The 27088-nt window shown below is 47.8% G+C and overlaps 1 long non-coding RNA gene across 1 annotated transcript; it reads left to right on the top strand.

Annotated features, from left to right (window-relative positions):
- The first annotated feature begins 3203 nt into the window (after positions 1-3203).
- Positions 3204-3978, top strand: LOC121450473. The gene is made up of 3 exons (XR_005974614.1): positions 3204-3238; positions 3351-3418; positions 3871-3978. It is a non-coding gene; the product is annotated as an uncharacterized LOC121450473 (long non-coding RNA).
- The last annotated feature ends 23110 nt before the right edge of the window (positions 3979-27088 follow it).

The following is a 27088-nucleotide window of genomic DNA, read 5'->3' as shown; positions in this document are numbered from 1 at the left end:
ATAAATGTTCACTAATACACTTATGTAAGAATTTGGTCCCCTTTAGTCAAGATGTAGCACATTTTCACCAGTCTGGAGAATTCTTTTCCCTTTCCCAGGCCATCTTGCTCCCATACACAATCCTGTTTTGATGTCTGTCTCCTTTGCTTCTCATCTGAAGTGTCTTACCAACCCTCATCCCTATCTTAGAAAAAGAGAACATGCAGATACCCATTTTAGGGACAGGACAACAGAGGCTCCCTTGCTATTTCTCTGGAGGTCACAGAGATGGAGCTACCCGGGTTCTGGCTGCTCAGTTCCAATTCTGGTATTCCATGTTAGCCTTCTGCTAGATTACAGAGCCATCCTGGAGTGGTTGCTTTCAGCAGCTCTCGAGGGAGTGGAGCTTCTATCGGCCTCTATGTACCATGGGACACATTTGCCCCCTAAGCAGGCCATTCTTTCCCCACTCACTTGTGGGACCTTGTCAACAGAGAGTGAGTGTTCCTGTACATTGCTATCTGCGCTGTGTCACTTAGCACCAGGGACTTCTGGTGCCCAGCACATCCCTGTGACAGTGTCCCGCACTGGGCCAGGTCCCCGTCTCCAGTCTGCCTGTGTGTGGTGTCAGTTGGAGGCTCTGGTGCTTGTTGTGTACAAACTATATGTGACCCCTGAGAGCAGTGCCTGTCTCTCTGAGCCACCAAGCAGCGAAACATTGAACAGGCTCCCGGGCCTGGCTTCCTGGGGAGACATTTTCCAGGTCTGCAACAATGTTGAGTTTGATTTGATTTCCCCCTTTGCAGGCGATTGTGTGGTTTGGGGTGTTTTGCTACTAGTTATAATCCCATAAAGCACAGCTGCTGAGATTTTTCCAAGAGGGCTGCTTTCAACCGCCCTCGTTGAAAAGGCTCTAATTTATTTCAGTCGCTTGTGGGAACCCAGCCTGAGCTCAAGACAAAGGCGTCCTGTGTTGATGTAATTGCCTGCAAGTGTCTCCTGGGAGAGGCTTTGCCATCCAGAGCCACCTTGCTGTCTTCCACCCCTCTCAGAGGGACACAGTAGTCCCAAGCCTGGTGGAGCTCAGGAGCCAGGACCGGCTTCTTGGCTGACCCATTTCCTGTGATCACAAGCCTCGTTCCTCAGCCAGTCATGTTAGTGTGAATTAATCTCTTTTGGTTTTGTATGGAGCCAAGTCCTGCCCACCGAGGGGTAACACTTGGGGTGAAGAGATTGATTAAGAGGGAATTTCAGCTAAATAGAGCAGAAATATAGACTCTCGGGCCCACCTCAGACTCTGCAGCCAGGCCTGATCCCCAGAGTGAAGGCCCACATACCGAGGTACGTGGAAAGTGCACCAGCCTGGAACCCAGCCTGTCCTTAGGAGCCATCTGCCCCGGCAGCCTCTTGCCAAGTGGTGTTCCGTCTGTGCACTGGGCTTGACCTCCTCATGCTAAAACGAGGTGGAGGGATGAGGAGGTGGCTCAGTGATTAACGGTGCTTGTCACGGAGTTCAGGCCTCCAGAACCCATACAAATGCCAATGAGCATAAAGGTTCATGTCTCTGAAGGCAGAGACAGAGGACCCCCAGTGCCTGGCAAGAGCTGCCATACCTGCAAGCTCTAGGCTTGACTGAGAGACCGTGTCTCAATGAATTCTCAAAGAATAAGGTGGAAAAGCAATTGAGGCCTCCACATGTATGCACACACATGCACCTTCTCACACATGCAAAAACATGCATGCGTGTCCATGCATACCACACATGAGAAAAAAGGAAAAAAAAACAAGTAGAAAACATCTATTTGAGTGTGGTAGTTTGAATGTAATTGGCCCCCATAATCTCGCAGGGAGTGATGCTATTAGGAGGTGTGGACTTGTTAGTGTAGGTATGGCTTTGTTGGAGGAACTGTGTCACTGTGGGGGCGGGCTTTGAGGGTTCTTATGAAGTAATAGGAGCGGCGGGGCTGCATTCCCAGCACCCCAGCCGCCTGCTCGGCTAGCTTATGCCTGAAATAATTACACGGAAACTGCATTCATTTAATCACTGCTTGGCCATTCTCTTCTAGGCTAATTCTCACATATTAATTCAGCCCATTTCTAATCATCTGTGTGTAGCACCCCAAGGTGCGCTTACCGGGGAGATTCTAGCCTAGTCCATCCTGGGTCGGAGCTTCATGGCATGTATCTGCCCGGGAGCAGGGCATGGCGTCTCTGCTGAGGCATCTGCTCAGGAGAGCAGAGCTGTGGAGTCTGACCTCACTTCCTCTTCCTCCCAGCTTCTGTCCTGTCTACTCCTCCCACCTATCCTCTAACCAATAAAATGGGCCAGGGCAGTTCCTTTATTAACCAATGACCTTCCTCCATCATTCTTATACTCAGGATACTGCCAGTGTGTCAGTCGACTTCCTGTTGCCTGCAAGAGGTAGGATTGTCAGCTCCAGCACATCTGCCTGCACACTGCCGTGCTTCCCACCATGATGATGATGGACTAAACCTCTGAAACTGTAAGCGAGCCAGCCCTTCAGTTAAATGTTTTCCTTATAACAGTCGTGTGGGACAATGTCTCTATCTGCCCCTGATCTGGTGGGCATTTTAACCATAGTCATGGCAAGCACCCCAGGTAGATGCACTCCTAGCCCTTCCTGGTTCTGGATGGAGAAAGGCCCCACAAGATTGGTTAGTTGAGAAGCCTGGGGCCATAGGGGAGACTGATTTTCCCAAGGCACCCATGAGCCAGGGTTGAACCAGAGTCTGGGATTCCCAGTCCCATAAAGATTGCCACACATGGACACTCTGGGTCTTGGATCAGATCCTTGTCTGGTGCCTTCTTCCTGTGTCTCACAGGGCCATGCCTGCTAGAATATCCCCGAGGTGTGAGGAGGTGGACATATGCCTGCTAGAACATCTGAGGGTCCTTTCAGCATGCATGGCCTTGACTATGGATTTGAGGTTGGAAAATTAAAGCTACATTTGAGGTCTTCCACAAAAGAACCATGTCCTGGTTCCACAGGTGGGTTGCATACATGCACACAGGTCAGGAGAGAAGAGGCAGGGAGAAGGGAATAAAGATGGTGGCTCATGTAATGAAGGGAAAGGATACCGAGGAACCCTGGGAAGTGGAAGATGATGGGGTACTCCGTGGGACCGAGGGACAGCAGCACAGTGGAAAAGGAAGACAGATGGAGGGGTCAGAAGTGAACGGAGAGAGCAATGGGATGGGCAGAGGAAAAACAGAAGCTTTCGGTGTTCCCAGTCAGAGGTGGGTGTGGGGATCTCATCTCTTCTCTCTCAGGGGGTGGCCCTGTTCCCCAGTTTTAATGGGTTTGCCTCATGTTCATATTTGAAAATGAGCCCTTCTCCTCCATCACTAGGCTTGGCCAACAAGCAGCTCTGGAGCAGAAGGCGGAAGCCCCTCCCCACTCATCAGACTGTAACGGGGGTGAGCGAGGGCACTGGGACTACAGGCTGATTGGACATTAGTCATACCGCACGCTGCATTTCCTAATGAGAAAATGATCCCAAATTGCTCCAAGGGATGGCTGTGATTGAACTATTTGCCTTGACATCCGCTGCTGTAGTGAACGTGTACACGTGTGTGCTTGCACAAACATGTGCACACAATCACCCTTCACCACGCACCTCCGACCTGGAACAGCTTGGGCTTCCAGAGTTTAGCTCCAGCTTTCACTGTGTACCTTCCCTACTGTAGCTCGGATGTGGTTGTCCTGAGAGGGGAGGGAGGAATCCCAGGGTTGGGCAGAGCAGCCCACTTCAGCCCCTCCCCCTGGGTGTTCTCATAGCCCACCTGTTTGCAGGGAGCTGGATTTAAATGACTGAAAGTTTCAGGTCATCAAATGTCTGCCTCTTAAAATGAGACCTGTTTCTTCCCAGGCAAGAATTTGGAGTTCTTTCCAGATCCTTCTACACTCTCTGCTGTGAAACTCCTATTTTATCTGGACATCCTCTGCGTGAGGTGGATCAAGCCACTGAGAAGCAGTCCCTTTTTTGCCAGGAGAAGAATTTGAAGCATATTTCAAACCAAATAACTATTAAATAAATATTAATATATTAATAAATAAAAATGTATTATTAAATAAATATGCATAGGAACTAGAACGTTCTTAATGTAGAATTCACGCATGCCAAGGAGTCTAAGAGTGCATGGCCTTGATTATAAGGACATTAACATACCGCCTCCCTTGCTTCTCTAAGCCATACTCCCTGGTCTCGTGCAATGGTCCCTTCCCTGGGGTGTCCCTCACTACCACTTTCTCAGTCATAACTCACCCTCCTAATTCTGTTGTCCATCCCTGTCTCTCTAGTTCCTGCAATTCCCCAGACATTCGCTGAGCTCCCATCAGTCAGCTTTAGCTTGGCTGTGAGCAAGCTGCTCTAACAACTCTGGCCGAGACACTGTGCACACTTTCTGGGCTCTGGACTGAGGCGTAGCCCTCACCTCTTCCTGGGACATGCTGTTCCCAAGGCAGAGGGGAAAAGCAAATGACTGTGTGAGCCTGCATGGTTCAAAAGTCTCTGCTCAGATGTGACACACGTGACTACCCATCCAGCTGCCCAAAGCAGGTTACATGGGTGAAGGGCAGGTGGGAGGAATAAATCTCTTACCTAAAGCTCTAGTACATGTGCCTCCATGGGTGCATGCCATTCATGTGCCCTGAGCACCTGTGTGTCCTGAGCACCCATGTGTCATGAGCACCCGTGCGCCCTGAGCACCCGTGCGTCCTGAGCACCCGTGCATCCTGAGCACCCGTGCGTCCTGAGCACCCGTGCGTTCTGAGCACCCATGCGTCCTGAGCACCCGTGCATCCTGAGCACCCGTGTGCCCTGAGCATCCGTGTGTCCTGAGCACCCGTGTGTCCTGAGCGCCCTTGTGTCCTGAGTACCCATGTGCCCTGAGCACCCGTGCGTCCTGAGCATCCGTGCGCCCTGAGCACCCGTGCGCCCTGAGCATCCCTGTGTCCTGAGCACCCGTGTGTCCTGAGCACCCGTGCGCCCTGAGTGCCCGTGCGTCCTGAGCGCCCGTGCGTCCTGAGCGCCTGTGCGTTCTGAGCGCCCATGTGTCTTGAGCATCCGTGCGTCCTGAGCACCCGTGCGTCCTGAATACCCATGCGCCCTGAGCACCCATGTGTCCTGAGCACCAGTGTGTCCTGAGCACCCATGTGCCCTGAGTACCCATGCACCCTGAGCACCTGTGTGTCCTGAGCACCACCCATGCTTAGACTCAGGGTTGTTGGGCATTTAGAGCAGTTCAATGTCTGCTCTTAGCCTGGATTCAAATCCTCTTCCTGTAACCATTAGGGGCTTTTGATTACTGTGACTATGCTCCCTGTACTGCCTGGTTTTGTGTGTCACTTGACACAAGCTAGAGTTACCAGAGAGGAAGGAGCCTCAGTTGAGGAAATGTCTCCATGAGATCTGACTGTAAGGCATTTTCTCAATTAGTGATTTATGTGGAGGGTCCAGCCCATGGAGGGTGGGGCCATCTCAAGGCTAGTGGATTCTATAAAAAAGCAGACTGAGCAAGCCAAAGGAAGCAAGTCAGTAAGCAGCCCCTCCACAGCCTCTCTCTCCATCAGTTCCTCCCTCCAGAATCCTGGCCTGTTTGAGCTCCTGTCCTGACTTCCTCCCAGCGATGAACAGTGATGTGGAAGAGGAAGTCAAATCAATCCTTTCCGCCACAGTTGGATTTTTGGTCATGGTGTTTTCATCAGAGCAAGAGAAACCTTAACTAAGACAGCTACCTAACTGGTTTCCACCCCCCAAATCTTGCAGTCTCTCCACTCTTCTCCTCTTTTCATGTGCAAAGCAAAGGGTGCATGGGGGACTCGCTTACTGGTACAGAATTGCACTTTATGAGATGAAGTTTTGGCCGTGTGAGAATACTTCACGTGACTGACAGTGGCTAGAATTTGAAGTCCTGTGAGTGAATCCTCACCTTTTCACAGTCTTCAGTGGTTTCCCTTTGCTCTCAAAAGAAAATCCAATTCCTCACTTTGCTCTCTAGAACTCCCATTGAAGTGTCCTGTGGCCCCTCCTCCAGCCCTCCTTCCTTTTCTTTCCTTTCTGTTTTTAAATTTTATTTTACATACCAACCACAGCTTTACCTCCCTCCTCTTCCCGTTCCCTTCCCCAGCCTCCCTTCTACCCCCCATCCACTCCTCCTCCCTTCAGAAGGGATAAGGCCTCCCATGGGAGTCAGCGAAGCCACAGCCCTCCTTTCTTGCTTGGTCATCATTGCTCATTCCCACCTTGGTCTCTTTACATTTCTACATGAGCATTACAATTCTTTACATATTTATTTTGTGTGTGTGCATGGTGTGTATGTGGGTATGTGTGCATCATGTTGTGCACAGGGAAGTCAGAGGACGACTTGAGGAGTCAATGAGTTCCCTTCCAGGTCTCCAGGCTCAGTCAGCGAGTGCCTTGACTCGCTGAGTCACCTCACTGATCCCTACAACAGCATTTCTGCTTTCAGGGAAAAACTCTGCTCCCGTGACATGGGCCATCCTTCACTCCCTGTTTCTGCCCATTTACCGTCTCTGATTCGTGTGCTTTCTAGGCCTGTCTTTGTTCCCACAGTTCTAGATGTTTCTCTCATAGACCTCCTCCCTGTGTGCAAGGTGGCATTAGCAACATCTGGATCATCAAGGATTTTTTCCTTTAAGACAATGACATTTATCAAGATATCCGAGTCTTTACTTTTCCCTTTTCTCACGCAGTCTAGTCTTTCTAGAGCATAGAAAATGCACACAAGGCATAGACATGTTGGAGGTGATCACTGGTGTCGACGAGACTGCAGGGAAGCAGAAGCCATGGCTTTCTGTAACAATCTCGTCATATCAAAGGACATCTGAATGGAAATATGTTTTGTCACAGGCAGCCTCCCCAGGTGCTGGTGTCTACTTACCACATGCTCATTTGGCATTTGCCACTAACTTTGTTTAACAGGTAAGGAAACTGAGGTTCAGGTAGAAAAGGTGATACACCCACATATAGCGATATATATATAAAATATATAATTTGTATATATAGCATACCCACATATAATATATCTTATACACAAATAATATATAATACACACATATATATACATATAGTGTGTAACATATATAAAGGTAATATATATATATTGTGGTACATGTATTTGTGTGTGTGATGCTGGGGATTGAGCCTATGGCCTTGCACATGCTAGTCGCTACTACTAAGCTCTATCTATCTATCTATCTATCTATCTATCTATCTATCTATTTATCTATCTATCATCTATCTATAATCTCTGCCTATCATATCTATCTATCATCTGCCTATTTTATCTATCTATCTATCTATCTATCTATCTATCTATCATCTGCCTATTCTATCTATCTATCTATCTATCTATCTATCATCTATCTATCTATCTATCTATCTATCTATCTATCTATCTATCATCTGCCTATTTTATCTATCTATCTATCATCCATCTATCTATCTATCTATCTATCTATCTATCTATCTATCATCTGCCTATCCTATCTATCTATCTATCTATCTATCTATCTATCTATCTATCATCTGCCTGTCTATCATTTATCTATTATCTATCTTGCATTTGTGCACCTATGTATCTCTCTATCTTCCTATCTATCCATTTACCTATATACTATAGATTTTGTTAAGCTACTTGAGAAAGAATTCTGGGCAGCCTAGGCTAGTCTTGATCTCTGTATAATCAAAGATGATCTTGAACTTCTGCTCCTCCTCCTTCCGCCTTCTCAGACCTGGAATTTACAGGTATTCAACACCATGTCTGGTTTTATGTGGTGCTGTGAATCTAACCCAGGGCCTTGTGCTTGTTAGGCAAGCTCTCTATCAACTAAGCTACATGCTTTATTCCTTCTTTGTGTTTTTAAGCTTTGAGTCCAAGTCTCACTAAGTTTCTTAGGCTGGCCTTCAGCTTGTGGTCCTCCTGCATCAGTCTCCTGCGTAGCTGGAATTATAGTTATGTGCATCCAGGCTCCTGTTGAAAAAGCTAATATTTAAGAGATAAACTTTGAAGAGTTACAGGCTATGGAGAGGCATGTCCATCTCATGGAGAAGGGTGTGCTCTCGAGGCTGAGAGATGCAATTGGTTGACAGTCAGGTGTCACCATGATGCCTAGCAGCTTGCAGCTTGCCACAGGACAAAGAACCATCCCACTTGGTGATTGAAACCATGATGGATCAATACAAAGCAAACACCATTGATTGCCACCCAGAACCACCCAGAAGTAGAACCACTTCCCGGGTTTCCCCTCCCCATTCTCTTTCTCAAGAGACACCCAGCACCTGTGTTTCCGTGTCTCCCAGTATGGCGACCTGTTTGCCTGAAGCTGGGAGGAAATGGGATATGGCCTTCTCTCCTGCTCCATCTTGTCACATACGCCCAAAGGTGGACAGTGTACCTAGGAGAGGAACTGGCTAGTGTTGTGAATCCATTGCACAAACACATAGACTTGCCTGGGTAGAGGCATGCCTGTGGGTAGATGTGAGGAGCAGGCTTGCTGGTGATGTGGGATGGCAATCACTGTCTGCCCTAACCAGGGCTTGATTGTGGCAGCAGTGAGTGCGCGTGTGAGCTCTCCCACCAGAACCCCCCTCTGACCTATGAAAGGCTGCTCTGCGGTGCATCTTCCTAATAAATCCCTGCTCTCCCCGAGAAAGCCGCTGCGAACGTCGTGCAAGGAGAGCTTGTCAAGTAAGTGACCCTCGGTTTAAGGCCTGAGTCAAAGCCGAGTGTGTTTTCGTAACCAGAAGGCTATGTGTTTCTTAGCTACTGGTCAGACTGGATGAGACTGCCAAGGGGCCTTCAGGGAATTTCCTCACCATGTAACAAATTTATGAGTCATATGAAAAGCTGGGAAACGCTTCAACCAGCTGCCTCTTATTGACTCAGAGGCTGCTTTACAGCACCTTGGTGCTGGGGCCTTGGATGGAGCCAGTAGAAAGGTTTATTATATATCTACAAATGGCCTGCTATAACCAGGGAGGAGGCCAGGAGGAACTGCCCTTCTCCTGTCTCCGGAAGACAGCGTAGCAGCTCCCTAGAGCTGTTGAGCATCCACAGGGGCAGCTGACAAGGGCATCTCTAGAGTCCTTGCTGCATGCTCCCCTAAAGGGGCAGCCCTTGGGCAGATGGTGAAAGGTGGCTTTTGGCCTTATTCTCCACTGCTATTTAAATAAGCAATGGGCGGGGGTGGGGGCTGGAGGGATGGCTCAGAGCTTAAGAGCACAGGCTGCCCTTCCAGAGGACCTGGGTTTGATTCCCAACACCCACGTGCGGGTTCACAACCATCTGTAACTCCATTTCAAGGGGATCCAACACATCTTCTGGCCTTTTTGGGCACTAGGCACATATGTGACTCACATACATTCACGCAGGCAAAACACCCATACACATAAAAGAAATGGTTAATCTTCATTGTTAATTTGGAGGAATTTAGGGTTACCATAGAAATATATATTTGGGTGTGTCTATGTTTGGTGTTTCCAGAAAGGATTAACTGAGGAGGGAAGACTCAGTCTGAGTGTGGAAGCACGGAGGCTCAACTTAGGGGAAAGGAGAAGGCGAACCAAGCCCCTGCGCATCACTTCCCTCTGCTTCCCGACTGCAGTTGCCTCCGCTCTTCCGTGCCTTCCCACTCTCAGACCGAGAACGCGAGCAAACCACTGCCACATAAGAGGTATTTCTGTCCAGGGACCACCCTGAAGGGGCACCTAGGTTCATGCAGAGAGGGCTGAGGGATGAGATATTAGGAGGGACAGAGGACCTGATACGAAGAAGCACTGTGGCTTCTTGGAAGCGGAAGGTCGTTCTCAGCCTACCTGGCTCACCTCGCTTGCAGCCCAGCTTTTTCCTAGTTTCCTTTTCGCGCCGCAGAATAAGCGGCACCGTAAAGGGCTGCGTGATCACTGAGTTTGAGCGGCAGAGACGGACTCAGAGGTCCCCAGAGTCTTTCTGGGCACCGGAGGCCATGGAGGCTTTCTGCCCTGCTGGCGCAGATGTTCTGAAAGACTGGGGGTGCAGCACCTGACATTCACTGGCACTGGGAACTCCTCTGCTTGGCTTTGCCTTCCTTCGTGCTTAGCCTTTCCTGGAGGATGCATGGAGAGGTTCGCCCCTTGTCACTGTAACTTTTCTCAGGCTCAGGTTCCCCCACCTTGGCTCCATCTACCAACCCTCATGTCCTTTCACCACCAAGTCTGCACTGCCCCCAGGTCCTGAGAAGGGTTCATCTTGGAAGGAACCTCTCTTGCCTCATAGGACTCTGCCCTGTCAGGGGACCTGAGTAGAATAGTGGTTCCTAGTCCCTTGGGTTCATGAGCGTCCCTGGAGAGATGGAAAACAGTCCTTGACATAAAACAAATTGCAGTGGGGTCCTGGAGCCATCAAGTCAGGGGGGGATGGGGCCTGGAAATGCACATTTCCAGCAAATTCTTAGGCCATGTTTCCGTGCCAGCCCAGGGCACACCCCCTGAGAACCACCACCCTAGAGTGCCCTGGAATTGGTGTGGAATTTATTCCCTCGGCTTTCTGGACTGTTGTTTTGGCTGCTTGTGAGGTTCTCCTGTGCTCCTGAGCCCAGAGACACCATCTGGTTTATGACACTTGGCAGACCCTCAGAGCCCCAGGAGGGCCGGAGCTTCTAACACGCAGCACACAGGTGCCTATGTGCAGGCGATTTTTACTGCACACCTGGGACAGGATACACGTGGAAGACCCGTTCCCCTATTTCCTGTAAAGCCTAGAAATGAAGTGAGGCAGCTGTGACCTTTTCTCTGGATGATGCTGTCGGGGAACGGGCTCTCTGAAAATGTTGGCGCTGGAGCAGAGGAAGGTGGGTGCCCTGCGGCTGTTCAGTGTCTTCATTTATAGACTCTGCTAACTCTTTTTCTCTCTTTCCACCCTTTCCTTTTGGGTGGTCCACACAGGGAATGGTCCTTAGGCTGTACCTGGTTGGATTGACTCATGGGTGCGGTGCCCCCTTTTCCCAGTCCAGGGTATCAACTCATGGGATGGTGTGACCCACATCCAGGCTGAGTCTTCCCTGCTTAGTTGTGTCTCTCTGGAAATGCCCTCACAGGTGTGCCAAGAGATACGCCCCTTAGACAATTCTAAATCCAGCCAAGTTATGAACGAAGAGTAACCCTCATATCCTGGGTGGGCCCCCTCCACTCTACTCCTAGTGAGAACCTGGGAGGCCCTGGGTCCCAGTATCTAGCCAGGGGCATGGATTCTATTAGGGAATGCGGGTCCTTTCTTCTGGCCTGAATCTTGCACTGCCCTCTGATGCTAACAATGCCATGGCAGATTTCTGTCATCCAGTGCACATGGTACCCTAAATCAGGGTCTCACCTGCAGGACTGAAGGTGAGCAGGGAAACTAGGAACACAGATGTGTGTCCCCAGGAATCTTCTTTATATCTTACAAACAGTTACAGCCTGTCAGAGTGGCTGCTCTGGGCACTGAGGAACACTTGGTCAGGGCTGGCATATTCTTTCCTGATGCAGGCACCAGGCAGCTTGAGATAGTGAGTAAACCAATCCCCAATGCCACCTAGCTCTCTGGGGGGAGAGAGCAAGGACAATCGGGTGGATACTGTTCCCCTTCATTCTTTAGGCATCCAGCCATGGCTCTCCTGTTTTTCTGACTTCACCTGTTCCTCCCCAAGTTCTCTAGAATTTGGACCTATGTTCTGTTTGTTTTCTCTAGGATCTTTTAGGCCTTTTGCCGTTTGCACCTCATGGCATCTCTGCTTGGATGCCCAGTCTTCTTGGGGTTTCCCTGCAGGTTTCCAGTCAGCTGTTTGGAATCAGTAGAAATAGACATGAAGGTGGCTGTTGCCTTAGCTGGGCAGGAATGCAAGATGCGCTCAGCTGTAAAAGGAGTGGAGATTCAGAAGCAAGAGCCTAAGGGAAAGCCCCATTTGGGGTGCTAGATGTCAAGTTCCTGGCGAACAGACTGCCTGGCCAACCTGGTCATGCCTTCTCCCATGGTCACGGCCAACTGTAGGAGCATGTAACAGAGACATGACCTTGGACCTACTTTGAAAAGTATGGCTGTGTTCACCCTGAGTAAACAGTTCCAGTTAGCTACCCAAGGGGTCTCTGCAGTACTCTGGGAACATCCACTGCACCTTAGGTCTTGGTTGTGGCTAGTGTACAAAGCCATCCCACACTCTGCTCTGTAGGAAAATAGCATCCGTAACACTGAATTAGCTCACTTGTTTTCACTTATTTTAAGCCCAGAGCTTTGGTCCTCCAGCCAAGACTCTTTCCTCTTTGGATTTAGCTTCTCATCTACACGGAGAGGAGGCTAATCCTGCTGATCTCTAAGATCCCTTCAAGTCAACAGAACTCACCAGCTGGGGCAGCTTAACAGTTCCCTCCCCCACTGCAGGGTTGAAGACTCCTCCTAGCTGGGTCTCAAATCATGCCTGTGAGCGTGTGAATACTCACAAGTATGTATGTGTGTATTTACGCTCTGGAAGGATCATACACACGCACACGCGCGCACACACACGCACGCACACACATGTACACACACGCACGCACACACACACGTGCGCACACATACACGCGTGCGCACACACACACGTGCACACACACACACACGCACACACACACAGCACCTTCCTTCCTTCTTTCAGCAGGGTTGGGGACTGAAGCCACAAACCTGTGACTGCTAGGCAAGGCTCTTCCACTGCACTACAGTCTCCTCTGGCTTCATCTAAACTGCAGTGGCAATGCCTCTTAAATAAGATGGGCTGGCCCAGCCCCCTAACTCAGCACTGGGATGGTTCTGTAAGGTGTAGAAATCGTCTGACTGGGTTTTTAAATATTCCGAAAAGAAATTCAATGGTTAGTGTGTCTCTCTTCAAGATGTGGATAATTGTTGGTATAATCTAAGAACTGGAATTAGAGACGCTTGCAGGGTTTGCCTGGGAGGAACCATATTAGGATTGGGGATGAGATGTGTGTAACTGGAGACTGCTCGTTCATTTCCTGGCCGCCCGGACCCAAATAATCACACAGAAACTCTATTAATTACAACACTGCTTGGCCAATGGCTTAAGCGTATATCTTCAATTAACCAATTTCTATTAATCTGTGTATCACCACGAGGCTATAGCTACTTCTAGCATCTTTCTCCTTTGGCAGCTACATGACTCCACCTACTCTCTCTATCCCCATTAGGATTCCCTGCCTGGCTATATTCTGCCCTGCCATAGGCCAAAGCAGCTTCTTTATTACCAATGGTAATAAACCACATTCACAGCATACAGAGGGGAATCCCTCATAAGATGGGGTAACTGGGTGGAGGGCAGAGCAGTCTGCATGAACACAGAGGCCCTGAAATGGTCATTAGATTCATGTATGTAGATGAAGAAAATGAAGAAATCCTGCAGGAACCGTTCACTTGCTGCCACTCGAAACACTCAGCTCTGCCTTGTGATTGATCTTGGGCTGGGGTGGTGAGGGGAAGCGGGGTGAGGAATGTGCTCACGGGGAGGACCCATCTGGAAAACATTTGTCACCAAATCCTCAAACTTGGTTCTCATCTTCAAGGTAAATGCCACTATATTCTCAAATATGTCTCAATTTAATCTTTATCTTTAAAGTTAATTGCAGCTCACAGATGGGCTCGAGTCTTCCCAGCCTTAGGACCTGAAGTCAGGCTTGTGCAGACAGCTGGCAGCAGCCAACCAAGCTCAGGGCTAACAGTTTCATCCTAATGCTCCCTACCCTACAGGCAGGTCACAGTCTTCTCTGTGGCTAAGAGTTCTTTACCATGTTGTCTGTGGCAGAGAAAGGTATGTCACCACCACATAACCCAGCTCCAGTTAGCACCCTGTCTTTTTTGCCACCAGACAGAATCTTCACCAGAACTCTGAACAGAATTCCTGTTGGCCTCACCTAAGCAGTGGATTAAACGGGTCAAATGCCACTCTCAAACCATCAGCTGTCAAAGAGCATTGGTGGCCACTTCAGCTCAGTCAATGCTTGCTTCATTCCAGCCAGGCAGGCCTTCCCCACCCCTTTGGGCACCCATTAGATGTGTGTACTCCCACAGGGTGTGCAAGATGGGAACAGCTGGGTAGAGGGGCTGCTATTGCTAGTGACATTGGCTATAGCTCCTGCCATTTCATCTGTTCTTGGACTTGTGATTAGCCTTTCTTCAAAGCAGCGTGTGTGTGTGTGTGTGTGTGTGCAAAACTGTGTGCATATGCGTACACGTGTGTGGTTCTGCATGTGGCTGTGCATATGTATATGCATGTACAAGTGTGTGCATGAGTATATGTGCATACACATATGTATGTCTGCATGTTCACATGTGTGTACCTGTGCATATGCATATGGGTGTAATACACATGTATATGCATATACATGTGCACATGTGTATGTGTGTGCATATGCCTTGTGCATTTATATATTTATGTGTATACATGTGCATGTGTGCATGCATGTATATGCGTATACATATATACATGTTTATGTATGATGTATGTGCACATGTGTGTATGTATAAATGTGTGTAATGCATGTGAATGTATAAATGTGTGTACATGTGTGTGCACATATAAATGCATGTGTATGTAGATATGTATGCATGCATGCATGTGTACATACATGGGTATATGTATACATCTATGTGTACATGCATGTCATGCATAAGCATATATGTGCACATACATGTACATATGCGTATATGTGTATGCATGTGCATAAATATGTGTGTATGTGCGTGCATGTGTGTATGACTGTAATAGACACAGAAACAGAGTTTTGATAGGAGGGTCATGATCTAAGGCTTATGACATTCCTTCCTTAATTAGACTTGCGGAAATGGACTCTTTTTGCCTTAAAAGGGGCATAATGAAGATGGATTATAGTTCAGGGTCTGATTGGAAAGAGGCAGGAACCAAGACTAACAGGCAAAGGTCTGTGATTCATTTTCAAGGCTGACTTTACTCAGCTTCCTTGAAATCCATGTGGGATAACTTTAGATTCTGATTGAGCGTTTCAGGCAAGTTGGTGCAGAAGCCTTGGCGTTGGCTGTGGGGAGAGGTACTTGCTCTAAGGCTCTCACGGCAATTTGGTTGTGTCGCGGTCCTGTCTGGATGTCTGTGGATGCCACCTGAAGCTAAGCAGACCTCTGCCACTCCCACCAGGCACTGTTTCCACACAGTCTTTCCAGACCACAGTTAGCAGATGTGCAGGTGTGGGGTTTGAGGCTGGTTTGTAATCCTGCAAGCTTTTTAAAGTCTCCTACAATTCCACTGTACTGTTTTGTTTTGTTTTTAATTAGATATTTGCATTTCTGAGGATTTTCCTAAACAGAAGGGGAGCTATAGTCCAGCCTGACCATATGATGATGACGAGACAAGGTCTTACTAGGCAATCTAGCCTGTAATCCTAGAACCAGCAATCCTCCTGCCTCAGCTTCCCAAGTCTGTGTAATTAAACCCAGCCCAGCTTTTCTTTCCCCCCTGACATCTTTATCTCCTGTGTACCCAGGGACCAGCTGTCATCTCCGTGGTAAATCCATCAATCTGGGCTAAAAGTTAAACTACTCACGTGGGCTCTCAGCTCTCCCCTGAGTCCCAGGCTTCACACACAATGGCTTTGTGTGAGTTCCTTAGGCAAATGTGACAATCTCCCATTTGGAGCCCTAGAAGAATGTTTCTCGTGCCCACAACACACTCCCAAGTGTCCTTGCTTTCTTTACGCCTCTGACCTTCTAGGTCTTGGTTTAAATATTACTTCCTCATGATGTACTATTTCTTGATTCTCCTGAATATTTCCCTTTTTAAGATAGCTTCTCCAGGGTGACAGTGAATCTTTTTTGTCAACTTAACTTAATTTAGAATCACTTGGGAAACACACCTCTGGGTGTGTCAGTGGGTGAGTTTCCAGAGAGGTTTAATTGAGTAGGGCAGATCCGTGCAGGTATATGACTTACCACTCCATTCAATATGGGTAGCACCAACATGCAGAATGAGTTAAAAAAGAAAATGGAGGGGCCGAGCGGCCACTCTTTGTTTCTTGACTGTGGACCCAAGGTGACCAGCACCTCACATCCCCACTGCCCACCATGCCCGAGAAGTTTCTGCACCTCGATAAGTATTTCCACAGGTGCAGCAATCCAAATCAGACCAAATCAAACCGAATTAGAAAAAGTCCAGATTTAGTGTGTAAAAACTCTCCCAGATGATTTTCCAGCTCCCCTGAGAAGAGGTGGAAAAGGAAGACCAGAAAACCACATGTGTGTTTTCTGGGGGCAGTTTAAGTACCCTGTGGGAGTGGTCTTGTGCATCTCTGGGGGAGGGGTCATAATTTGGCTGGCTTTCTGAGATGCAGCAGGGTTTGGAGAGAGACAGGGGAGGGGGATTGGGATGGAGCTTCCACCCAAACAATTGCCTTTCTGTCACGATGGACTGCATCCCCTGAACTGTGAACCAAATGAATCTTTTTTTCTCTTAAGTTGATTCTTGTTTGTCATTTGGTCTTAGCAATGACTGAATTACTAACAGTGGCTTGCTTGGGGCTTCCTTAACACAACTTGCTGTGGTTGTAACTATTTATGTGAAGACATTTTTGGTCTGTCTCCCTGATGGAAAGTGGCCAGGGTCTTCCCAGAGTGCTTACAGGGGAACCGTGGGCAGAGTGATTAGACAATGGGTAAATCCTCAGTATCTGGGCAGGTTTACTGGGGGTACCCATTAGGGGCCACTCCCCTGACCAGCTTAGATGGGTCTTTGGATCTTTCAAAGGCTCCAGTGACATCTCAATAAATCGTTACTGATTGGTTAATTAAAAGGACTCAGCTTCAGAGAAAGAATCTTCAGGCCTCTCTTACCATCCACTGTGAAATAAAGTCAGAAGTAACAGTCCTTAGAGACACCGGTCAGTTAGGATGCATTTGCCTGGTAAGAATAGAAGTTCCCATTGCCGATTGTTAAGGGAGAGGACTCATTCAGCAAAGTGCCCCTCTCCCAGCGCTGAAAATAGGGACTGAGTAAAGACACCCAGAGCTCATGTAGAAAGCCAGGCATGGCTCAAGTTTGCAACCCTAGCATTGAAGGGAAGGTAGAAGATAGGCAAACCCCAGAAGCTCATTGGCCATCCAGCCTAGTCCCACTGCAGGTTTAGTAAGAGATTCTGTCTCAAAACATAAAGGTGGAGATTAGGGAAAGACGGGCATTGACCTTAGGCCTCCATATGCATGTACATGCAATACACTTGCACCTGCATGCATGCATGAACACACCATGCACATATACCACACTTCAGCATGCATGAATTAAGTAATAAAGATATTTAATGATCTCATGTAAGAATAGTGAGCATTTTATTTATTTATTTATTTACACATTTTTGAGATGGTCTATGTAATCCAGACTGGATTCAAATGTGTGATCCTCTTTCCTTAGTCTTCCAAGTGCTGGAGTTACGGACATGCACCACTCACCGGGCAGTAGCAAATCATGTATTGTTTATTACTACAACCATGGTTCCTGCTCTCTAAGTGCCTGTGCTCCTGGTCCTGCCATCAGCTCTTGGGGGAGGGAGCACAGTCTCCACACTACATGCAGGGGAGGAAGCATCTTGCTCCATTCAAGTGGGTGGTAAAGCCAGCTCTTGATCGGCCCCCAGAAGTGGGTGGTAAAGTGATGGAAAGTGGCCAGGGTCATCAAGCCAGCTCTTGATCAGTCCCCAGAAGTGGGTGGTAAAGCCAGCTCTCAGTCAGCCCCCAGAAGTGGATGGTAAAGCCAGCTCTTGATCGGCCCCCAGAAGTGGGTGGTAAAGCCAGCTCTTGGTCAGCCCCCAGAAGTGGGTGGTAAAGTCAGCTCTTGATCGGCCCCCAGAAGTGGGTGGTAAAGCCAGCTCTTGATTGGCCCCCAGAAGTGGGTGGTAAAGCCAGCTCTTGGTCAGCCCCCAGAAGTGGGTGGTAAAGCCAGCTCTTGATTGGCCCCAAGGCATTTAGATTCCAACATCTGCACTCTTCTGCCATCTTGTCCTGGAAGACCTTGCTTTCTGGGTTCGACTGGAGGTCAGTGACACCAGGGTGCATAGTTGTCCTGTCTCCCAGAGCTTTCTCTTTGGGGTTCTCACTTTTCTCTATGACAACAGCGCTTTCTAAAGCTGGAAGTCAGGGATGGGAGGCACAATTACTCTTCTATAAGAGATGAAAAGCTCTTCCAGAAATATCACAAGAGTTCTGTTGATGGCTAACGGACCCTAGCAGGGGCTGGTGCATCCTCTTGCCTCTGCAAAGAGAAATGGTGGCTAGGGAGGAATGGGTTTAGTTCGATTACTCTTCATCCTCAGCCACTGAAAGTGGTGTCACCTGAATAAAATTGAGTTCTGTTACTATCAAAAAAGGAGGGTGGATGGCTGTTTGAATCTACAGGTCTGAGCCAGTATAGGTACCCTATCCAAGGGAGGCTTGAGAGGAACTGAAGCCCAGGATCCTACCACAAGACCCCAGTTCCCATCAGCGTAGTCCCAAATGAGTCTAATATTGTTCCAGACAGGTGAGTGGGTTTCTAAAGATTGTGGACTTGTAGGGCGGGGACCAGGAAGGGGATTATGGCTGAAAATGGGGGAAGGCCAGTTCTTCCTCCCTCCTTAAGGTTCTGGGCTTCCCGGAAGTGCAGTTTATCCTGGGATTTCAGGCTTCAGTAATAGGTAGAATGAATACGTATGATGTGAGAGAGATTCTGGCAGGGCAGTAATTTCCTACCCAGGGCAAGTACTACCCACCAGTTCTGGGAAGCCTGAGAATTCAGGTGGGTATGTGCCCTGCTTTGTGGGAGGAGCTTAAACCAATTAACCTCCGTTAATCTGCACGCATGTGGCGCGGGATCAATGCTATTGTCACTTTGTACCTTTAAAAAAGTCACTTGCAAACTGGGTGACTTCAAGCAAGTCACTCAACCTTTCTGTTTCAGTGTATTTCTCTGTAAAATGGGGATAGCAAGAGCGTAACTCTTCCCCTGCCAGGAACTTAGAACAGCATCAGAAATACAGAGAACAGTGAAAAGTTGTAGTTTTATCAGTGTTGCTGTTCAGGCGAAGAAACTGAGGTTTGGTGAGGCCCAAGTGTCTGAGAAGATTCTACTTATGAGTCAAGTTGGGCTCAACCACTGAGGACCAGGATGGTGATAGGGATGCTGATGATGGAGGAGGACAAGGAAGAGGAGGGGGGAGAAAAAAATGAAGTCACTGGTTATGAAAATGAGGTTGGAGATGATGGAGAAGGAGGAGAAGAGAAGGAAGATCAGGAAAAAAGGTGATGTAAGTGAGCATCATGATGATAATGCGATTGATAAAAATGATGATACTGATGGCAGTGATGACGATGATGAACAAGAGACTCAGTGCCAGCTGACAGTTACCACTCACCATATGCAGGGGCCAGAGGCACAGGCCTGGTGACAAGGAAACAATAGAGCAGAAAGGACAAAGAGCATTGCCTTCACCACCCAGGTGTGTGTATGTGTGTGTGAGTGTGTGTGAATGTATGTGTGTGTGAGCATGTGTGTGTATATGAGTGAGTGAGTGTATGTGTGTTTGTAGTGTGTGTGAGTGTGTGTGTGAGTGTGTGAGTGTATTGTGTGAGTGTATGTGTGTGTGAGTGTGTGTGTATATGAGTGGGTGAGTGTATGTGTGTATGTAGTGTGTGTGAGTGTATATGTGTGAGTGTGTGTGAGTGTATATGTGTGAGTGTATGTGTGTGTAGTGTGTGTGAGTGTATGTGTGTGTGAGTGTGTGTGAGTGTATGCATGTGAGTGTGTGTGTGTAGTGTGTGTGAGTGTATGTGTGTGTGAGTGTGTGTGTGTATATGAGTGGGTGAGTGTATGTGTGTGAGTGTGTGTAAGTGTATATGTGTGAGTGTATGTGTATGTGTGTGTAGTGTGTGTGAGTGTATGTGTGTGTGAGTGTGTGTGTGAGTGTATGTGTGTGTGCGTGCATGCAACTGTCCCCACCCAGGCCAGTCTTAACACCCCATGGTCACCACTGTTTGGGGGAGTCTGCAGTGGGTTCCCAGGATCATTGCTTCACCAGCTTCCACATTATCATGAGACTTGACTCTCCAACTCCAGACACCCAGAGTATGGAGACTCAGGTAGGGCTCAGGAATCCATTTTGAACTCCCTCTATCCTGATGGTATCCTGACTTTCTCATAATGGCTATTTCATGTCTCTGATATCTCTCTTCTGGCTACCAGGAGACCAAAGAGGATGTAGTCCAACTGAGGATTATGGGAGGAAGGGAGGATAGCGGGGAGGGCTCCATCCCACTGTGCTCAGGCAAGGGACAGAGAAAGGCTGGCATCAGGAAACCTTGCAAGGACATAGGGATGACACTTGGGGACCAGCACTGCTTTTCCTTATCTTCTGGCTGCGGGCATCCTTGAGTCAGAAAATATTCCCCACTGTGTCTCTCTTTACAGCAAAGACACACACAATCCTGGAGTGAGTTTAGGAAGAATAGCCCGTTCTGTTTTCAAACAGATGCAACTGGAGGCTCATTGAACTTGTGCTTATTTGTTGTGGAAACTGAGACCAGAGAGGCACAGCAGTGTGCCCACGGCCTTGAGACCAGCTCACTCCTCATCCACGGGAGGGACAGCAGTGTGCCCACGGCCTCGAGACCAGCTCACTCCTCATCCACGGGAGGGACAGCAGTGTGCCCACGGCCTTGAGACCAGCTCACTCCTCATCCACGGGAGGGACAGCAGTGTGCCCACGGCCTCTAGACCAGCTCACTCCTCATCCACGGGAAGGACAGCAGTGTGCCCACGGCCTCGAGACCAGCTCACTCCTCATCCACGGGAAGGACAGTTTTGGAGATCATTTCAAGCTTCTGGCTATGTGGACTTTAAAAACAAAGAAAACAGTAAATCAATAAGCTTGATGTGATTTTTGTTCATCTCTTTGGAAGATGCAACGTGGTAGTTAAGTCCCCTGTCAGTCAATATTTATGACCTCTGTAGAAAATATGATTTAAAGGTTTTTGGTAACCACTTCATTAAGCCTGGCTTTTTCTAGGCCACCACAAAAGGTAAATAAACCCTAATGAGTAATACACCCTCACTGATCCTGTGCACAGCCCAAAGAGTTAGTGGCCTCAAAACAGGGGGAAGGGGATCTGAGAAAGGTGATCTAAGCCTCACACTGTGCGCCCAGACCTCCAGATAAAGACTCATTAGCTCACAAATTAGTTGCTGACTGAAGTCAGAGTTTCCACTCACTGAGAAGTGCACATCATCAGGAGCACAGGACAGCTAGCATCCTGCCAGCTGGCCTCCCATCAAAGCACAACTCCCTGGTAACGAGCACTCAGTGACCAATGGGACTGCGGGGCCGTAATGATGACCTCAGGTCTTCCTTCATTTCTTCTGCAAATGTTTATGCTAGGTGTTGAAAATTCAGTAGTGATTATGGTGACGTTCCAGTCCTCGAGGAGGTCATTGTCTTTGTGGGAAGAATTACAGTACAAGAAAGAAGACTTGAGTTTGGGGCAGTGTGTGTGTGGGAGCTTGTTTGCTGTGACTGTCCTGTATTGGAGAGGGTTGGGAGAAAATAAGCCATTGTTATTGTTGTTGCTTTGAAGACAGCCTCCTGTAGCCCGGGCTGACTTTGCATTATCCTGGTAGCTGAAAATGACCTTGACCTTCTGATTCTTTGTCCTCCACCCCTGAGTACTAGGATTGCAGGAATGGGTGCCCTGCCCAGCTCCTTAGGTGCTAAGGATTGAACCTAAGGCTTTGTGTGTGCTAGGTGGGCACTCTGGGAGCCACACCCCACTCCTAGATCTCATTTTAAATGCAGAAAGGTTTGTGCGTGTGTTTACATGCTGGGACAGACCAGTGGTTCTCAACCTTCCTAATGCTGAGCCCCTTTAATGAGTTCTTCATGATGTGGTGGCCCCCCACCATAGAATTATTTCATTGGTTCTTCATAACTATAATTTCGCTACTGTTATGAATCATAATGTAAATATCTGATATGCAGAATATCTGATATGTGACCCCCCTAAAGGGGTCTCAACTCATAGGCTGAGAACCACTGGGATGGAACCCATAGAAGAGAAAGATCTAGGTCAGTTATTGGCATGAGTTTCTCAAGAAAGTGGGAGAAGATGGAGCCAGGCAGGGACATGAGAGTTAAGGGAGGATGGAGAATCTCCCTGTGCAAAAGATAAGGGACGAAGATGGACAGAGATGCGTGGTTTTGGTGGAGAAAGAAACCAAAGGGAAAAAGGGCCAGATGTGGCTACTTCCATAGAAGTGGGTGAGGTACAAAGCCTCTGATTGTGTAGGACATGGTGAGAAGGTGACGGGATTCACAAGAGGGGACACTGACAAAGTCCTGAAGAAAAGTGGCACTGTGCTGAATGGGTCCTGAGAGGTGATGGCCACCTAGTGGTCAGAAGGGACCAAGAGAGTAGGGGGAGGGGTTACTCACAAGTATTCAGCATTAGTGTACAGAACAGGAAGTATGGCTCAATTGAGAATTTGATATAAGAGAGAGAACATAAGACATGAAAATGAGGAGGCTTGGTAATAAATGCCAGAGCTGATGAGTCGTGGGGTGTGTGTGGTCAATTTGACATAAGCTAAAATCATCTGGGAAGAGGAACCTCAACTGAGGAAATTCCCCCATTGGATTGGAGTGTTGGCTAATCTGTGTATATTTTAGATTAACGATTGATGTGGAAGAGCCCAGCCCACTATGGGCGGTGCCATCTCTTTGCAAGTGGTCTTGGGTTGTATAAGAAGCAAACTGAGTGATTCAGAGGAGTAAGCCAGTAACCAGTGTTCCTCCCCAATCTCTGCTTCAATTCCTGTCTCCAGGTTCCAGTTTTGAGTTCCTACCTTGATTCCCTTCATGGTGTTAGTTGAAATCAACCCTTTCCGACCAGTTTGCCTTTGGTGATGGTGTTTATCACAGCATTAGAAAGTGAACGAGGACAGAGTATAAAGAAGGGAGTAGAGACAGAAGACACATGAAGAAAAAAGGGATATGTGAAGTAGCCACCTGGTCTGGAGGTCTCAACAATGCAAAATGCAGATGCTTTGAGATGGGTGGCGAAGACACACTGGAAGGCAGGCTCTTCAGTACAGAATGGGCCATTACATTTTGTTTCTGGGAACTGTGAGTGAGAGTATTTGGGCTACTTGCTTGCTAGGAATAACCAAGGATCCCACATAAAATCAAAAGAACATCTTATTAGTAATGAGAGCTCAGAAAAGTTGAAGCAATTTCCAGGTCAATACTTCAGGGAAGAAGAGAAGCGATCGAAGTCAGGGAACATGGAGTCTGCTTTAGCCCTCAGAGAACCTGAGTTCTGAGCAAATCTGAGCTTTTGTTTTGTCTACCAAAATCACAGTCAAAGGCCAGCGTAGACTGTGGTGTCTAATTGGAGGCCCTCTCTGTAAGCTGGGCTTCCTAAGGCTAATTCATCAAAGCTGGTGTGATGAATTAAAGCAGTCCTTCCTTGAGCTCAGACTTACACTATTTGGGTGGTCCAGAGACACTCGGGCCTTGGTTTTACATTAATGTGGCTTCTAAATTAAGGTTTCCAGACACATATCTTGTATAAATAATTTTTCAAGTATAATGCTCAACACACAAAGACAACCAAATATGCATAAAGTGAAATACCGCTAGAAGCCAACAGATGTAGCTGCCGCCAGCAGATGTAGCTGCCTCTCAGACTCCAACACTGCTGTCATCAGACACTAATGGAAAACACTGTGTCTGCTATGTCTAAAGAACCGAAAACCAGCCTGAGAGCATCTGCAGGAAGTCACAGTGAACGAGCTGAGAACGAGGCAGAACTCTTACAGATGGAGGGCAGAATAACCAGAGAGAACGATGTTTGTTTTTGAGCTAAGGTAGAGGAGCTATTGCGTTGACTTTATTCAGGATGTGGCCACTGAGAGTGTGTGATTGAGCTGGCCTGGGGGAGGCATCCAGAGGAGGGGCAATGACTGAGGAGCAGAAGGGGGAGGGGTTTGAGTGGGCTGAGGCCCAGCCACATGTGGACTCTGAGGTTGTACAGGATTGCAGGACTTTGGGTGGTAATGCAGGTGTGTACAGTCTTCTTGGATGAGAGGAAGTTCAGAAGGTGATTTTGAGATGGAGACTTAAGATGGCCAGTGAGTCACAGTGGAGTAAGGAATACATGTGCGTATGAGGTGTATATGTTCATGCGTGTATGCATGTGTATGTTTGTGCACACATGTATGGAGACGGAGGTTGACAGTGAATGCTTTCTTTTACTGCTGTCCTCTTTAGTTTTTGGAACATGGTTTCTTACTGAACCTGGAATTCTGTGACTGGGAGACTGGCTGGCCAGCAGGCTCCAGGATCTTCCTGCCTCTACTTCCCCAGAGTTTGGATTACAGGTTTGTGCTATGTTGAGCTTTTCATGTGACCCAAACCCAGGCCCTCATGTTTGTGTGTTAAGCGCTCTAATGGCTGAGCTATCTTTCTGGTGTCTAGAGTAGGAACCCTAACAAGAGGGAGGAAGGGAACTGGGGAAAGCATTGAAGAATCAAGAGAATAGGCCCATTTCTTTGACAAGAACTTTTGTTGTAGGGAGAAGGCCTGTTTGTTCGTCCCGGGCACTTGACTAGCTTAGCTCCCGAAATAACCACACAGAAATTGTATTAATCGTATTAATTAAATCACTGCTTGGCCCATTACTAGTCTCTCATTGGCTAATCTCACATCTTGATTTAACCCATTTATATTATTCTGTATATTGCCACGTGGCAGTGGCTTACTGGGAAAGATTCAGCATGTCTGTCTCTGGCAGCTCCATGGCGTTCCTCTCTGCCTCTGCCTCCTTTCTCCCAGCATGCCATTTAGTTTTCCCTGCCTACCTAAGTTCTGCCCTATCAACTAGGCCAAGGCAGTTTCTTTATTCATTAACTAATGAAAGCAACACACAAACAGAAGGAAGTCCTACACCAACCCTTGAAGAATCTGGGATTTTGGACATTTATGGGTCAATTGCTAGGTCTCATAGATGTTGACAGAAGACTTGAGATTCCTGGGTAAGAGCCAAAGGACAGTTTTGTTCTCTCAGGTCAGGAGCAGAACCGGGGATCTCAGTTTTCGAAAGCAGAGAGGGTGAACTAACACTGCACATGAAGCAAACAGGTCATGTTTTAGGCGAGGAACCCTAATCTTAGGGTCTTTGAATCTTTTGTAATGGAAGAAAGTCAGATTGCCCTTTGCTCTGGAAGGAGACATTGTCTTTATTACACTGGTCAGTATAGAGTTCCACCTTTATCTTCTATGTGTGGTCAGTGTACAAACACCTTGAAAGAAAGGTCTGGAATGAAAGCAGTCTCTACCTTTGCCAGCAAGAAGGACTACAACAAGAAGGTCTGTCAATACTTTCAAGCCCAGGACCATGGGGTATGAGGATGAAGGCTTCCTACTCGCCAGGTTCAGAGGTAGTGACAGCTGCAGAGATCAGTGTGAGGAGGTGAGAGATCCGTTCCATGAGGGAGCTAAGAACTTAGGGAACTTAGTCAGATGTAGTGATGCACACTGTAACGCTAGCTTTTGAGAGGCCAAGACATGAGTTCGAGGCCATAGTGAGAACAATAAAAATGAAAAAAAAATTAGGAATACTGGGGGCATGTGTAGAATATGGGATTACCTGGAATAAGATTTTCTATTAAACAAGTCTAGTATGATATAATGATATAATTAAACATTGTTTTGTTTATTTCAGTAAGGTAGAATGGGAGGAGGCTGGGCGGTGGGCCAGGAGTACAGAAGCTGGAGGCTGCTCCACCTCTCCAACAGCTGGGGCTCCCTTCCAGGTCATCTCCTTGTTTGTAAAATGAAAAGGACAGAGGAACTGGCACAGCACAGGCAGTGGAATGGAATAGAAGAGCTCGGCAGATGGTCACACACGGCCACCTCAGTTTTGACAAAGATGCCAAAAGTACATTCACAGAAAGACAGTATCTTCCATACTAGGTGCAGGGAAAAGCTGAAACCCACAGGAGAAGAATGAAACCAGACCTTCATCTTCTACCCCGCATAAAGTCAGCTCCAAATGGATCAAAGACCTCAATATAAAATCTAAAACTCTGAAACTACTAGATGGCAGAGAGTGTGCCGTAGCACATAGGGACAGGTAGGCAGCAGAGCGTGTGCCGTAGCACACAGGGACAGGTAGGCAGCAGAGCGTGTGCCACAACACACAGGGACAGGTAGATGGCAGAGAGTGCCACAACACACAGGGACAGGTAGACGGCAGAGAGTAACACACAGGGACAGGTAGGCAGCAGAGCGTGTGCCACAACACACAGGGACAGGTAGGCAGCAGAGAGTGTGCCACAACACACAGGGACAGGTAGATGGCAGAGAGTAACACACAGGGACAGGTAGATGGCAGAGAGTAACACACAGGGACAGGTAGGCAGCAGAGAGTGTGCCACAACACTCTCTTAGGAGTAGGTAAGGACTCACTAAATAGGACTCCAGTTTCTCAGGAGGCAAGGTCAGAAACTGACAAATAGGACTTCACGAAACTAGAAGTTTCTGCACAGTAAAAGAAACATTGAATGAAGTAGAGAGGCGACTTACTAATGGGGGAGCTTGTTGTACTCCTGACAGAGGATTAGCATCTAGAATATACAAAGAACTCAAGAAATTAAACGTCAAGAAAACAAAGAAGCCAATTAAGAATGGGTCACGGCCCTGAGCAGAGATTTCTCGAGAGGAAATACAAATGGCATTAAACACTTAGCGAGGTGTTTAGCAGCATGAGGATGGAGAGAGGGCCATCGAGGCTGATTTCATTTCTTAGTTATTTGTGAAGAACCAGCAGTGAACATGTGTGACCAAGTGTCTCTGCAGTAGGAGGTAGTGTCTTCGGCACATATGTCCAGAAGTGTCTAGCTGGGTTCCATGGGGATTCTATTTCTTGAATTTTGGGGGACTCTTTCCAGTGATTTCCAGTTTTCATTGTGCGCCCAGTTTTCACTCCCACCAACAGTGCACGCGGGTTCCTTTTTCCCATGTAGGC

The sequence above is a fragment of the Microtus oregoni genome, unplaced genomic scaffold (genome assembly GCF_018167655.1).
Source record: "Microtus oregoni isolate MIOR12 unplaced genomic scaffold, Mior012 000007F_ref0000211, whole genome shotgun sequence".
Lineage (NCBI taxonomy): Eukaryota > Metazoa > Chordata > Mammalia > Rodentia > Cricetidae > Microtus > Microtus oregoni.
Note: the sequence above shows the minus strand (reverse complement) of the source record. Positions and strands in the feature narration are given on the sequence as shown.